The sequence below is a fragment of the Belonocnema kinseyi genome, chromosome 5, assembly GCF_010883055.1.
Source record: "Belonocnema kinseyi isolate 2016_QV_RU_SX_M_011 chromosome 5, B_treatae_v1, whole genome shotgun sequence".
Lineage (NCBI taxonomy): Eukaryota > Metazoa > Arthropoda > Insecta > Hymenoptera > Cynipidae > Belonocnema > Belonocnema kinseyi.
In genome coordinates this window covers 131,928,236-131,944,761 of record NC_046661.1, presented here as the reverse complement: position 1 = coordinate 131,944,761, position 16,526 = coordinate 131,928,236, and positions in this window count along the sequence as shown.

Here is a 16,526-nt window from a genome sequence, read left to right as displayed (position 1 = left end):
AGCCTTGGAGGAGATTATGTTGAGAAATAAAAAAAAAAAATTCTTAAAAACGTTGTTTTTCTTGGTCAGGCCGGAAACTTATCAATCCACCCTCGTATTTAGTCTCCAGGCCACCTTCGCAGCCGCGGCTTTCATGGTGAGATGGAAGGGCTCCAAACCTATTAGTGCCCCCAGGGCCATCGTGGGTGTCGACTTCGAGACACCAGTGATACCTCTCAGAATCAGTCCCCTGATTCTTTCAATTCGGGAGTTCACAATAGAAAGTTCAACCCTAGTAAACCAGACGACTGCCGCATAGGTTAGTCTGGATCGCAGGATCGCTGTGTAGATCCACATAAGTGCCTCCGTTTTTAAGCTCCAGCTTTCGCCTATAATTGACAGCTTCTTGTTCCAGGATGAATTCTAGATATTTTGTTTACCCTTTGATTTCGAGTATTTGTCCCCCCAATATTAATGTATCCGTGCTTCCCTACTTGCACCTTCTGGTGAACACAACTACATCCGTCTTACTCGGATTGACTGATAGTCCAGTCCCCTTACACCATGAATCAATTATTCTTAGTGCTCGATGCATTACTCAGAAGAGCGCATCCAGAGGCTGACCACGCACGATAACCAGCATATCGTCCGCGTAATCTATAATGTAGAAGCCCTGACTCGTGAGTAGATGAAGCAATTCATCCAATACCAGTCACTACAGCAAGGGTAATAGAACACCCCCTGCGGACATCCCGAGTCAACGGATCCACATAAAGTGGTGTCACCCTTGGTCGTGGTTAGATTCCCATTGGCCAACATGTGACAGGACCATTTCACGACTGAAATAGGCCCCCCGTGTGCGATCATGGCCGCCATGATCACCTCTTTAGAGGTGTAGTTAAAGGCTTCTTCGATTTCCATCAAGGTTTCAATCGCTAGACCTTTCTGTTTCAGTTGTCCTTCAATGAGGTCAACTGCAGTTCTCACGGCGAACTCAGTCGAAAGACCAGCCCTATAGGCGTGTTGTTTCTTTTGAAGAGGACTGCTTGATAAGACCTTATCGCGGATATATCTGCCCACGAGTCTCTTCTCTGTTTTTAGTAGCAAAGATGTGAGGCTAATGGGTCGGAAATCCTTAGGTGAAGTATAAATGATCCTGCCTGCCTTCGGAATAAAGACTACTCTTGCACCCCTCCTTGTAATGAATGAAGGACTTCAGAGCCCACCCGACCCTAGCTGAGGTCACTATCTTGTTGGATAGCCGTCGTTTCGGGCCCAGTTGGTCCACAGGCGACTTTAATTGCCTCAGAGGTGCCGTCGCCCCATCTCTTGACTTTGTGAAGCCCGGAAAAAGTGCCTTCATCAGGTGAGCCAAGGTATCCCCGTCTGACCCTGAGTATCCCCCCGTCGGGAAATTTTAGAGTCCTGAGAATAGCATCCGGATTTCAAGAAAACAGCTTGTCCATACTGGCTGTCTCTGCTCCTTTCTTAATATCAGTGCAAAAGTTGGTCCAGCTTGCATGCTTTGCCTTGCTTCTTGCACTCGTATACTCAACCCTCATCGATGTGAATGAAGTTGACAGTTCCTTCGTTTTGCCAGAACTGGCACGTCTGAACCTGTCTCTGGTTTTCCTGTGACCGCTTGTGACTTAAGTATTTGCACAACTAGGAGATGTTTAAATTCTCCAGCTGCTTCCTCTTCCTGAGGCCTATCGTGCCTGACGCGCCAAGCTTTGGCCGCTAGGTCCGCTGCCATAAATACAAAAACCCCTCCCCTGCAGAAATGGGTTTTGAATTTAAGCCATTGATCTGGGGACATTCTCTCGAAACCCCTCCAGGTAGATTCCTTAAGAAGCTCCAGCTGCTCTGCCATAAGCAGCGAGTCCGAGTAACTCGTATCCATCACCACCACAGTTAGAGGGTCAGTCCTCTGAGCGACCGTCACTCCAACCTCCAACGACTTCGTGTTCGTCGGCTGCTGGACTACCTTGTGCCTCTTCAAAGGCTGGCCTCCCACCCGGCTGGGGGCCCTCTTAGCCGCTTCCTCGCTGTTGACCTTCAGTGCGGGTCATCGGCATTGTGGTTGTCGATGTACCAGGTACTGCAGCTTCTCTTCTAGCCCGCTAAGCTTGCCTACTCAGTCTCCTTTTTAGGGAACCGCTGATGCGTTTCTTTTCATCAGGGGACTGATTGGCTACTCCCTTTTCCATAGCCTCACTCAAAAGCGCCGTCACAGCTCAGCTCCAGAAAGAGCTGGGGGCACAGCCGCCGCCGGAATTAGGCTTTCCGGAGAGACAGGTGGGGGTGAATGGGTTATGCTACACCCGTTAGGAACCATATGTTACATTTTTCCAATGTTTTTTACTTTTGTGGAAAGTATACTAGATAAGAAATAAATTTAGAAAAATAAAAAAAATGACCAACCACTGGCCACTAGCCGCGATAAGTAGGCGCACGCGCTCAAAGACGCAGCAGACTTCAAAGGGTTGGAGGTCAGTGTGGTATTTATAAAAATTGACCGGCCTGCAACAGCTGGTCAAATACTACAGCCTTGTATATTCCGAGATAGGTCACTAAGAGTAGATGTGGCTAAGATTTGTTTGTGCGACTTACCGAATCGAAAGTGGAGACCCAGTCTGTCCTGATCCGACAACTCCTACTCTATTGTGAAACTCCAGAACATATGGTACTCTCTATATCTGAATCAATTTCATTTTTTACTAATTTCAATCAGCCACTGAATTTGGGATTCAACTTAGTCATGGCTTACTGTTCAATTAGTCGAACTTACTGATGCAACAGTAAGAATCTCTGACTTCTCAATAGAATTCAACCACTATTTGAGATTAGTAAGGAAATTTAGCTGATTAAAATCTCAGATAGTTGTGGAACATTCATACATTTCACGCAATCTGTATTCAAAGTCTTTGTGATTCGGCAACTCTAGAAATAATACACACAAGATACTAAAATATCTAAAAAAAGTTCTCATCGTGATATTATTATAAATATAAAAAATAGGATAATAATTTGTTTATAGTAAATATTAAAAAGAACCCTATTTCAGTTGAAACCTCAAATCAGCAAACTGAAGATAAAGATCTTAATTTATTCGCGTTGTAAAAAAACTAAATTACAGATAAGATTTCAAAGATTGCGCTCCATGAATGTAATATGCTATCTACAACTGCCGCTATTGAGTTATCAGTGATTTTTATTACCGCTCACGCTAATACTGTAGTTAGTTTTTAACGGGAGTGGATATAAATTATTATGACATCAGTTGCGACAAATTTAGTAAAATGTTTTTATCCTCGAAAGTTGCTGCTAAAATTCAAATATGTCAAAACAGAAGGTCAATTGTAATTGATAAGATAAAAACTGTAGAATATATTATTCAATCTGATCAGGTATTTTCCAATCAATCAGTTTTTCATCTTCTTTGAAGAAATGGGGGTCATTTATACTCCAGTCTTCACCTTCGCAATCATCATCCACTCTATTGGTAAATATTGACTGATTGCAGTCATTAGAAGGGATTACAAAGAAGTATAAAGATTTAAGAAATAAATTAAATAAATTAAGACCCCATGCTCCATTTGAAGTTGATTACAGATACAGTTTCTAGTGGGTGAACAGTTTTTAGGTTCACCTAGAAGTAGGCAAAGTATTTAAAAGCTAATATCAAAAATAAAGTTTTTTATAATTGAAACATTATTTATATGTTTTGAACGATAAGCACAGCCTTAAAAGAAGACTCCCCTCCGATTGAAAAAAAAACATATCTAATACACAAGAGACCTCTCATCATCCAGTTCCACGCAATCTTCGAAGGTGGTCCGAAAATAGTTTACTCTAACTATCTTTACTAAAATTCTGATACTATTTTGTTACGACTTTCCACGTGAGTGACGGACAGATTAAAAAATTGACAAAAAGTTCGTTAAGTAATTTATGGATAATCCGTTATCAGATATCCATGTTTATATTCAATTGTAAAACTATTCAGTTTCAAAGACCAGACAACGGTTTTTATTATTTTTCTTTACCCTTGCCTTACAGCAATTCTACAAGGGGTTCATAAAATATACTAATTTGAAACAACTCTAATCTTCTCTTTCTTCTTCCAGCATTAAGTATACAATTCGAATGCTTACCTAATGGCGAGCCTATTTCTGCTGTTCCTCGTGGCAGTTCTTCGCCTTCTTCTTCTAAAAGAAATAATTCACTTGAAAGGTTTTCTTCTCCGGCCGAATCTGCTCTTCCTGCCAGGTCCAGGTCTCCTATTAACAGGTTCATGGCCCCTCCTGGCCGAAGTCCTCCTTCAAGGCGTCCTACCCTTTCCCGGCCCATGGCTGCTGCTTTCAGACTTCCTTCTTCTGACGGATATGGATGTGAACTTGAACAACTTCAATTTATTCGGCTCTATTCCAAAAAGAATCCGCACAGGATGTTCGAACTTCGAAAATACACTTTTTTAGCCAATGCATCACTTAAAATAAGAATTAAAAAACATAAGTATGAGCCTGTGCCAACTGAAGAACAAATTGTATTGTCAACATTAGATGGTGACGTTTTTGCAATATTAGAGAGTTTTAATTCTCTTGCTGGAATATATTCAAATGCTGATTACGCTGGAATTCGGGTAAAAGTAAACACCCAAAGCGGCACGCTAACCCCCTTGACTCGAACAGAAATGGATGAAACTCCAGTAGGCTACATCTTCCCAATTATGATGCATTATACAGTGAAGAATGTAAAACCTCGTGCAGACAATCCTCTATAACGTTAATATATATTTATATTCTTATTAAATTCTTATATGCAATTATACCCAGTGTTTCTTAGTTGCGACAAAACAAATCTTTTCTCCTTGTTGAAAACATAAATTCATACCGCCAATTAATAAAATAAATAATATTTCAAACATCCTCACATTTGTTTCTAACTCCATAAATATTGAATTATAATTCAAGCTAATTTATATTGTATCGTCGAATATTAAAAATTCATGCGATTTGTGAGATGTAAATATTTTAAGTAAAAGATATTTTCAATATATACCCTTTAAATGTAGGGAAAATAAGAAGATTTTTTCACAAAATTATGCTTTTAAAGTAAAATTAATGTGGGTAGTTTATTAGATTGAATTTAAAATGCTTTAAATTTATAACGTTTCAAGTATAAATATTGAAAGTTTCAAAAAATACATGCATTTTTAACTGACATTAGTATTATTATTAACATTAGTATTAAGTGAAAAATTAAACTTTTTTTCTGAAATTTCAATTAACCATTTAAAAAGTCATATTTCTTGCTCAAATTTAATTATTTTCATTGGGACCGTCTACTGTTATGGTTTTGGTTCAGAACTCATTGAAAATTCTATAATTTTATTCAAGATTCAGCATTCATATATTTTGTCAAAGTAAGCTATTATTTTGTTTAAAATTAAACGATTTCATTTAGAGTAACCTTCATGAAGTCAAAAATTCCACTGTTTTGTTGAACTTTTGTATTTTTGGATGGAATATCTGTCCTTTTGGATTGAAAATTCATCCATTTTTAGGAAAGTCGTCTTTTTGGTTGAAAATGAATTATTTTTAATTGAAAAGTCAACTTTCTTGTTTTTAGTTTATGAATTTTCTTTTTCGACAAATAATCTACTATTTTGTCAAAAATAAAATTAGTCTGTGAAAAATTAAATCGAAAATTTAACTGTTATGTTGAAAATTCGTATTTTAAGAAGAAAGTCCGTCCTTTTGAATTAAAAATTTATCTTTTGGAAGAAAACTCTTTGGAAGAGCTTTGGTTGAGAACTCATCTTTTATAATTGAAAATTAATTTCTGTTAAGTTCAGTATTAATGTATTTTGGTTAAAAATTCGACTTTTTCGTGAAATTTTACTATTACTATTATTATAAAAATTGAAATATTGTTTTAAAAAGTCATTTTTTTATTTCGAAATACAATTTTTTTGCTGAATGTTCTTCTATTTGGTTGAGGTCATTTTTTCGGGTTTAAAAGTTCACCTCTATTGTTGAAAATTTAACTGTGTTTTAAAATATTCGTCTGTATTAAAATACGATTTAAATGAGAATATGGCGATTTTTGTTAGGAGGCTTATTTTTTTTGTGAAAAATCGTTTATTTGGTTGTAGATATTCTCTTTTTAGGTTCAAAATTCAACTACTACTCGTCAATAGGAACAATACAACTACTACTCTTCAATAGGAACGAAAAAGTTTACAGTTCTGATATAATTTTCTGCGATTTCTGAATGCTTGCCAAATTTGCTTGCCCAAAAGAAAAATGATTTTAGCACTCGAACCAAATGAAACAGAATTCGATGAAGCAGCTGTTAGCTATTCCGAAACAGTCTCCCATTTTTTTTAACTGCAATTGCTTCGCGCCAAAATCCTGATTGGTTACTGATAGAGCGCGTATTATAAATTATATGAATATTCAAATTTAATATTTATAATAAATGATGACTGGGAAATGCGTCGAAAGAAATTTCTAAATCCAAAAATTAAATTTTGGAGTGACGAATAAAACAATATTGCGATTGTGTTGCAAAAACCGTTATCGTTCTGACTTCAGAAAAAACAATATTCTCAATTCATTTTTGGATATACAAATTCTTTATTTATAATTTTTAGAAAGGGTGAGTGAATTTTCTTTCAATCATAACAAAAAAATTTAAATATTATATAATTGGAAAAATGAAATTATAGATTTTTCAAAGTTGACGAAAATAAAGATTAGTGCAAAATAAGGAGCAAATATTAAAGTAATCATAATAAATAAAATGTATAAATTATTTTACAATACCTTAATAATCAAGGCTAAGGTACAGAAATAAATTTAATACATATTTGATATAATAGTCTTGAATTTAATGTAGAAAAGTTCACATTTGGAACAAAATCGAGTGTGAAGCTTGAGATACTTGATGAGAATGTCTTCGTTAAAGAGGAAGGAGCTTTAACAAAAGAGAATTCAAAATCACCAAATTACAGTTGTCGATGCTTTGACCTTCAGTTTTGAGAGGTCTGCGTACAAATGTAGGGAAAATACAAAGACCGTAAGAAAATACAAAGTGGCGTGAATTAAACACATTATCGAGCGCGAAGCGCGAGAAAGAACTGCGGCGTGCTCTAGGCGCGCTCAGAGGACCTCGCAGCAAATGTATATGAAATGGCTTTTGGTCCATTTTGATTAAACTTCGTAAAATTGTAGTTCTTAATGTCTCGATCAAAAGTGTTATGGGGCACAAAGTCCGAAAATGGACAGTTTTAGAGTTATAGAGGGATAAACATACAATCCTTTTAAGAAATATTAACAAATATCTCAAAAACTGCAGCTCTGCGAAAAAATGTTCCCTATGAAAGTTATTGGGCTCTAACGGGCAAATGCAAAGAAAGTCATGGCCTTAAGACACAAGTCATTTTTTAAGGTCATTCAATATGAACAGCCACCCAATGAAGGCAAGTCAGGAGTGCGATTTAGTCATTATCTAGCCAATGAAGGCAAGATCTGAGCAAGATTTAGTCCTTATTTAGCCAATAAAGGCAAGATTTGTCCAGGATGTTGTCATTATCCAGCCAATGAAGGCATGAAATGAGCTTGATTTAGACAATATCCGACCAATGAAGGCAAGACATGAGCGAAATTTAGTCATTATCTAGCCAATGTAGGCAAGTGATGAGCGAGATTTAGTCATTATCTAGCCAATGAAGGCGAGACATGAGCGAGATTTTGTCATTTTCTAGCCAATGAAGGCAAGATTTGTCAAGGATGTTGTCAATATCCAGCCAATGAAGGCATGAAATAAGCTTCATTTAGACAATATCCGGCCAATGAAGGCAAGTCATGAGTGCGCTTTAGTCATTAGTATGGCCGATGATGAAGAACTTACTCCTATAGGAGGATATTATTGTACATGCCAGTCAGCTGCTCGAACGCTTGAACTTGTGCACATATAGGCAATGTATTATTGTTCTTGGGGTATGTTCGGCATCAAGAAAGAATTCGCTTTCTATCACAAAGACTGATTCAGACCATAAATGACGCAGGAGATCGATTACCAGCAAGACATATTCAGTTACCAGAAGTTGCGTTGATTGGCTAGAATCGACGACATATTGGTCTTCTCTTGCCTTCATTGGCTATATAATGACTAAATCTGGCTCATGACTTGCCTTCATTAGCTGGCTGTTGACTATGTCAATCTCATTTCTTTACTTTATGGGTTCTATATTGATTTCCTCTTCATATCTTGTCTTTATTGGCTGAATATTAGCAATAAATGACAAGTTCACATTGAATGACCTTGAAAAATTACCTGTTCCTTAAGGCCATGACTTTCTTTGCATTTTCCCGTTTGAGCCCAATAATTTTTACAGGAAACATTTTTTTCGCAGAGCTGCAGTTTTCGTTATATTTGGTAATGTTTCTGTAAACTGTCCATTTTCGGACTTTGTGCCCCATAACACTTTTGATCGAGACATTGAGTCAACCCTAAGCTCACAGTCGCGAGAATATGAATTTTCAATGAAAGACATACATTAAAAAAAAGTTAATTTTTAATAAATCACAGTCGTTTAAGGCCATTAATATAACAGTTACATTTTCAGCTAAAAATAATTATTTTCTACAATAAAAAAATAACCAAAATGTTGAATTTTCAGATAAAATGATGCATTTTTTTACATTTTAGTTTCTTCCAACCGTGTAGTGGATTAAAAAAAAATAAATAAAATTAATTCATTACGAAACTTGTTAGAGTTGAAATGCAAACCTACAAAGATTTTAATTTAAAATGAAACAATTGATTTTAACCAGAAAATAGAATTTTCAACACAATAGTTTAGTCCTCAACGAAAAAAATTCAAGTAATCAGTTGAATTTTTACACAAAGATAACAGTAATTTTCAAGTAAAATTTTTAATTTACAATGAAGTTGATTTTCAACCAAATATTTTAATTCTCTATCGAACCGTTCAATATTGTCAACCAAAAAAATGATTTTCACCAAAAATGGTAAAATTTCTACCAAAGAAATAATAATTTTACTACCATACAGTTCACTATCAAACCAAGTAGTCATCCCGGATTGAAGAAAAAGACTGAATAGGCCAATAAAGTTCGACCAGTTCCCATGGTAGGGCGCTCTGGCCAATTACAGGCACCGTACAGTATACTTAATAACAACAGAACCTGATACGTCGATTTTAGGTGAAAGAATTAAATCTATTATTAGAAAACTCTACGAGAAGAGTATTCTGCATAATATAAGTTTGCTTCTCTTTAAAGAAAAAATACAACATACCAAATTTCTCTTGCACACAACCTCAAAAAAACTAATAGAACTTCACCTATTCCTATCAAACACCCTCAGATTTGACATTTGGTCTACGTCAGACAGCATATCTTTTGACTAATTCCAACTAATTAAAGAGTTTTCGACTCAAAAACAAAAAATAAAGTTTGACAAATCACTGCCAGTAAAGTAATTACAACTACCGGATACTATAAAAACATCTTGAAGTATCCTCTCAGCAATAGAATGGTTTCAGCCTTATCATAAATATATAATTTTATAGTACCTCGTTTCAAAATCCCGAAGAAGAAATCAGCAATTTATAATCCACAATATATATCCTTCTACCAGAAAAAGCGAATGACATACGACGTAGGAAGGCCAACATTTTATGCCAAGCTAAAGTAGCCTCTTTAAACTTAACAAAACTAACTCCCTATGTACCTCACTTTCTTTCAGAACCAATTGATTTCACTCGACCCCCTGTATTTTAAAACTAGACAGTCTTCCATTTCCTCAAATCATCTATCTTTCTTTGAATTAAACTGTTACGATACTCAATATATCGTTTTAATCGCAAATTATTTAGATCAGAAAAGTTGCAAACTTGAATCCTGAGAAAAAATCTAAAAAAAACTACGACGCAAGTTTCTGCAATCGGACCTCCAACCGGAGAAGATAGTTTATCAAATTTAAATGAAGCTTACATAGATAGCGACTCTCTTCGCACTACTGGAGGAAAAACTGTCGGCTATCCTCAGGATTTGTCAAACATGACTAAGTGGCTATGTTGTTAAGGGATGAGATACCTCCAAGTTTAAGGAACTTGTTTTCTTTTTTTAAACAATTTTCGTCAACGTAAAAGTAGAAGCGAAACAGTAACACCCAATGTATACTTATGATTCCGAATTACTGTATGCTTCTACAGTTACATGTATGGCAAAGTAAGGTGCAAACTCAACAGAATGCAAAAATTCAGCAGTTGCTTTCACATTTGCATCCAGGTCAGGTATACCCATCGAAAAAGCTGTACGAACTGTCAACAGGATTCCCTATGACAATGGTAGTAGTGTTTCAAGATTTGAATAATGATACGGCAAAGAAAAACGTAGAAAGTGGTGAGTGTTTGTAGCTTTCAGCCTTCTCTATGTGCATATCGGTATCTCCATATAAATAGATCAGCACTGTGTACATAAGTACACAGTGCTGATTTACGTTGCTGATTTAAGCTGATATACGTTGTAACTAGGTTTTCCAAAATCCCGTGTGCCTACCGTTAACACGGACACTAAGAAAAAGGGAGGGGTAGTTCTCGCGGGCGAGACAGAGGAAACTATTTAAAACACTCAGATTTCCATAAAACAAAACTAAAGCCTATTTATTATAATGAAAAGAAAAGAAGAACAAAGTTTGGTTACAGTATCTTCACTGGGTTGTTGAAAGACTCTCCTGACCCTTTCCTGAGCATCTACAAGCTATCTTGGCTAACTGTGGTCAGGCTGGATACCCCATGTTTTCCCACTGACAATCTACAGACTATTTTACGACTTGTTGACAGGTTGGGAATCCCCAATCAACCCCCAGGCAATCTGCTGACTATTTTAACTAACGGTTACCAGGCTGGGAATACCCAGTCAACCTCCTGGCAACCATTATACACGCGAAGAGAGAACACGACTTTGGTAACCCGCGCACCTTGTGAGGAAGATCTACCGGAGACACCTGCGTCCCTTGCTCCGACCTTCAATTTTCTAGGCAAACCCTTTGCCAGGTCGTTCGGAGAGGTTAGTTCGGCCCAACTTATCAAAATTGGTCTTTGGGTCGAACGCTTCTCCAAATTTTGTGCCACGCGGGGCTCTCCGCTGGTTTCACATCAATTTTCACAAGCACTCGCGACATAATAACGGATAATCTGGAACCTGAGTCGAGGCGGAAACGGCACTTAAAAATGATAAAAGGACGTCCACTTACTTGATAGCCATTCAGCTGCGGCTTTCCAATTTTTAGCGTCCATTATTCGAGTTCCTGGCTCTGAATGGTTTTTTGCTTCCCTCAGAGAATTTTCCAGTATTTTCCTTACTCCGGCTCTCAAGTCGACACTGGCTCTTCCGTGGCCTCCGTTGATTGATTGGTGCCAACGGACGGGCTTCAATGAGGTCTTCCGGCAATGCGCGTCTTACGCGGTAGAATCCGCCTCGCCGATTGGCTCTGGCCTACAGACCGCTGGGATTGCTATTGGCTGTGGATTCGGTATCTTTAACCTGGCTGTCAGCCTCCCCACTCCTGACAGAGTGTGGTTGTTTATTTACGTAGTGTTGCAGAGTTGGTTGTTTTGGCTACGATGGTCCATCCGGTGCTGCCGCTCGCCGGCGGTCGCCGAACTAATTCCTCGAGTTACCCGTTCCTAGAGAAGCTGCGCGAACTTGGTGTGCAGTTCCCTTATATCCAACCCTTCTACCTATGGATGCTGATTGAAGATTACGGCTGATCGTCGCCGTGGATGTGTCGTCCGGGTCCTCTTCTGGTGTTTCTCCTGTCGACACCGATCCCTCACATACAAGGTTTGCTAATGTTCTATGTTCTTGTTTATTTTACTTTTTGGCGGGTTCCCATTTCTACCTTCGTTACGCTATTCTGGCGTTGTTTTTACAATTTCTAACCTTCCTTCTCCGTACTGTTCGGGCGCGATTACATTCAAAACAACGTCAAGGATAAATTGATAGTAATTTTAATAATCATAAAATAGTACCATTGATAATAATAGTCAAATTAGTTAGAGTTGGCTTAAGAGAATTGAGTTTGTCACGCGCGCGTGTCTTTCGCCGTAGTTGATTCAAGCTTCGACGAGAACCTGTGAAGTTTTCCTCTTATTTTCTTAAATAATTCTAAAACTTCATTACAACGTATAATATTTTTTGTGGTACACGCACCGTTTAGATTATGTAATTAGATGCTTCATTTTTTATTAATCTAAAATTGTCTTGCCAGTGTGATATTTATCCAGCCGAGGCTTCAAAGTGCAGAAAGTGCTTAAAACCGCTGGCTGAAAATCCCACTCATGAAAAATCAGTAGAGGAAATTTAACGATTGACTGCTGCTAAATAATTGATGTCAATTTACATTTAAAACTTAAGTTAAAGCTCTTGAGAAAAAAGCACATAACACTTAGTTTTTTGTTGTTTTCGAAATCAGTTCAACACTGTGATAACATAATTGTTTACCTCAAAAACATTACATTTTTAACTCAACCACAAGATGTGCAAATTCATCATTATAATAAGATAACAAGCCAAAGTAATAGGGCATATACTATAGCTCTAGTTTCGAAGGCAGATTAAAAAGAAGTAAAGGTGATAATACGTATTTGAAGAAATATGTGTACGTCTATATTAAAATAGACTACTTTGTTGCTTGTCAACAAGGCTCAACTTCTAACAATTCTGTCAAAAGATGAACCTTGTTGACAAGCAAGAAAATTAAGTTGTGTAAATACTGACGCACACATATTTGATTTTCTTTTACTTTAGGTATCAATATGTGTACAATAACTTCAAACTTTTCTCGGCCAAGAAACTGACTTTATCAATTCTCTTATATTTCTAAACAATTTGCCGTAATATTAGCAGTTCAGAAATTACACTGTCAGCTTGTTCATTTTTTTAAAGGCGTAAACCTTACTTCTCTATTACCTTCGGCATTAGCTCAACACTGTGTAATTAGTGACATTAAGATTTAGCTTGTAAAATTTAAATTCTTTACTTAATAGAAGTCGAAAAAAACGAAAAATTAAAGGTTTCCTGTGTAATGATAGTATTTTGTCTGTACGAAGCTAAAATATGTGACCATACATCATTATTAGAATAAAAAAACAAGCAATTTAATATTTGCAGTATCCGCACTTTAAAAATTATACCGTAAGCTGGTTTTTTTTTTAAGAACAGCAAAAATCTTATTTTTTCGTCACCTTCGAAATCAGTTAAACACTGTGGCAACTCTGACGTAATTGTTTAGCTTGTAAAAGGTTAACTTTTAACTTAACATAAGTAGAAAAAACTGAAGGTTTTTTGTGTATTGGAAGTTGATAAAATAAAGGAAAATATTCCTATTGTTAATTGTTACTGATTTTAGAAGATCACTTTTTTAGTTTAACATTCTTCACAGCGACACTTTACTTAGGGTTTATGTGCTTGATTTCTCTTCAGCTTACAATTGTGTAATTCATAATATTAATTTTTACATTAAAACGTACAAAAGAGTTTTGTATATAATTATTTACGGAATAATATGATCCCATACCACGTTTAAAATGAATAAGCATTGTTTTAAGTGGAATAAGTTGAACGCGCAACAACCTCTACCAATCCAAACATATGGCCTCATTGACCCTCATTGACCCTCATATGACACTCAAAGCCTGTTAAATTGTGTGTGCGTGTGTGTGTAAATCTGCCTGTTTGCATAAGTGGATGCGCGTGGACATGTGTGTTTGAGCAGTTGTTCGGGCGTCGCAGACGACCCGGGCGTTACGTTGTCTGTAGGTACGCTCTACGTTTACTTGGGAAAGACAAGAGAGTTGTGTACGTGAGTTATAAAACGAGGCATGATAGCGGATGTTCCACTCCCCTGTGATACGGCGACATGTGTCTAATGGACCCGACGGGTAGTCCTCTGGTTCTAGACGCGGTACCCCTAAAGGCCAATTCAGACAAGCCGTTCTCGGTTACAGTTCGCCGTTCCTGTTAGACACTCGGCCAATCAGCGCGTACTAGGTCCTGGTTCCGGTTCGGTTTGAGCATTAAGGTTCGATTCTAATTTCAACCATGCCCTTCGCAACCGTAGCCAATGAGAGCGCTCGCTCAAGTCACGAGGCCTGCCAGCTGTTTCTCGAGCTTTCTGCACGTTACTTGAATATACGAACCCCGCATGCGTGAGAATGACAATAGTGTAATCTGAGTCACCGCAGTGTGAGCTGCAGCAGTCAACCGAAAACCGAACTTAACCGGCGAACCGCAACCGAGAACAGCTATTCTGAATTGGCCTTTACATTGGGGAATTGAGATCGGTCGGGTTTGGTAGAAGCGCGGCCAATTGAGACGAAGGCGGTGGTCGCGAAGGTGGAGGGGCGTTCGTCTGGCCTGATTCGCCTAGGTAGGCCCTGGCTAGTGCTAACTTCTCGGAGGCCACCTCGACAACACGCGTTCAGGAACAATTGATGTCCTGCCTTGCAGATACCGTGAAACTTCGGTATGGTGGTGGTATCGGTGGGTGAGGGAAACGAGAGCGGCAGCACCGCACGCGACAGTAGTCGGGAGAATATAGTGTATGTGACGTATACGAATCGTCGCAATACAATTAAAGTGTATATGTAGATGTGACAGGCGTTTAATTATATAATAATTTCATACAAATGAAATTTTCTAATGTCAAACTTAAAACTAACATGAACATTAGAAAATTTCATTTTACACAAACAGTATTAAATTAAACATTCTTTCCCCTGGCATTTGCTCTTTTATATTTTTTCAAACTGCTAGTTGGGATTAAACGAATATTTGATTATATTATTATTTTTTAAGCAGAATTAGGTAATCGATTTTTGAGGTTAGTTTTGAGTCTAACAGTCTTAAGCAGAACTTAGTTCGTTTTATCAATATCCTTTAAGTGAACGCAACATTTATCATGACTTGAAATTTTCAATAAAAATATGTAATAATATATGCATTTGGCTCCTAATTTTACGCGTTATAATAATAAATAATATACATTTCGCAAACCACAACGAATGACTTGTTCGCATCCTGTCCTCACGTTTGCTACTTTCATGACGTGCGACCCATTGGAACTCGCACTGTGTGGGCATTTTGTTATCTAGGTATGTTACATTTTTCCAATAATTTTACTTTCGAGAAAAGTATACTAGATAAGTAATAAGTTTAGGAAAATAAAAAAAGTGACTGGCCACGATAAGTAGGCGCACGAGCACAAAGACGCAGCAGACTTCACGCGCTGTAAGTCAGTGTGGTATTGATAAAAATTAACTGTCCTACAACGGCTGGTCAAATTCTAGAGCCTTTTATATTCTGAGATAGGTTACTAAGAGTAGATGTGGCTGAGATTTGTTTGTGCTACCTGCCGAATCAAAAGTGGAGACCCGGTCTCTCCTAATCCGACAAGCCTTAATGTATTGCGAAACTCCAGAATATATGGTACTCTCTAATTCTAAATCAATTTAAATTTTTACTAATTTCAATCAGCGCCTAAATGTGAGATTAAAATCAATCATTGGTTACTGATTAATCAGTCAAACTTACTGATTTAACGGTAAGAATATCTGATTTATCAATAGAATTCAACCACTAGTTGAGATTAGTAAAAAATTTAACTGATCGAATTTCAGATAGTAGTGAAATATTCATACATGTCACGTAATCTGTATTCAGTGTCCTTGTGATTCTGCAACTCTTGAAACAATACATGCTAGATGCTAAAATATCTGAAAAAAAGTTCTCATCATGATATTATCATAAATATAAAAAATATAATAATACTTTTTTTTAATAAATATTAAAAAGATCCCTATTTCAGTTGAAACCTCAAATCAGATGAAGATCTTGATTTATTTCTGTCGTACAAAAATTAAATTACAGATAAGATTTCAAAGATTACGCTCCATGAATGTTATATGCTATCTTCAACTGCCGCTATTCAGTCATCAGTGATTTTTATTACCGCCCACGCTAATCCTGTAGTTTATTTTTAACGGGAGTGTATAGAAATTATTGTGACATCAGTTTCGACAAATTTAGTAATCATATTTTTTCCCTCAAAATTTGCTACTAAAATTAAAATATGTCAAAACAGAAGGTTAATTAAAATTGATAAGATAAAAACTGTAGAATATATTATTCAATATAATAAGGTATTTTCCAATCAAACAGTTCTTCATCTTCTTTGAAGAAATGTGGGTCATTTATACTCAAGTCTTCACCTTCGCAATCATCATCAACTCTATTGGTAAATATTGACTGATTGCAGTCATTAGAAGGGATTGCAAAGAAGTATCAAGATTTAAGAAATAAATTAAATAAATTGAGACCTCATGCTCCATTTGAAGTTGATTACGGATACAGTTTCTAGTGGGTGAACAGTTTTTAGGTTCACCTAGAAGCAGGCAAAGTATTTAAAAGCTAATATTAAAAATAAACTTTTTTAGAATTGAAACA